General features: G+C 65.9%; 1 protein-coding gene across 1 annotated transcript in view; it reads right to left on the bottom strand.

The window, feature by feature from the left end:
• Nucleotides 1–525, bottom strand: part of NFKB2 (nuclear factor kappa B subunit 2) — an 8,291-nt gene that overhangs the window by 7,135 nt on the left and 631 nt on the right. The gene's annotated exons all lie outside the window — the stretch shown is intronic.

The following is a 525-nucleotide window of genomic DNA, read 5'->3' as shown; positions in this document are numbered from 1 at the left end:
GGCGCTGCCTGGTAGCTCCGTGGCGCCAGATGTACCGAATTTTCCCTCCGGGAGCAGGGAGGGATTTCCCCCCCCCCCCCCCCGGCCGCCTGTCCCGCTACGGGCGCCAGTCCCCGCTGCGCTGGCATCAGCCCTTCCCCAGCAAGACCTGCAGTGCAGCACGGCTGAAACCACCCGCCCGCGCCATAAAGCCCCGCAGCAGCCCCTGGGTCCCCCAGGGTCCCTACCCCACATCATCCCACCCCGCACACGGATGTCGCCTCCAAGCCGCTGTGGACTCAAACAAGGAGTCGCCCCAAAGTGCTGTCCCCAAGCCCACTGGCTCCCCCCTGGCCAGGGGAATCTCTCCAGGACTCTGCAGACCGAAGCAGAGTCTGCAGCCCCATGCCAGGCACCCAAAGGGGTGCTTTCCCTCTCCCCCATTTCAACTTACACAGCAGCCCCGGCATCCTTCCCGCGGAGGTGGCCTGAGAGAGGCATTCGCTATCCGTGTTCCCATTGCCTCCTTCCCACTGGCTTCAAAGT

The sequence above is a fragment of the Corvus brachyrhynchos genome, unplaced genomic scaffold (assembly GCF_000691975.1).
Source record: "Corvus brachyrhynchos isolate BGI_N302 unplaced genomic scaffold, ASM69197v1 scaffold61, whole genome shotgun sequence".
Classification (NCBI taxonomy): Eukaryota; Metazoa; Chordata; class Aves; order Passeriformes; family Corvidae; genus Corvus; species Corvus brachyrhynchos.
Note: the sequence above shows the minus strand (reverse complement) of the source record. Positions and strands in the feature narration are given on the sequence as shown.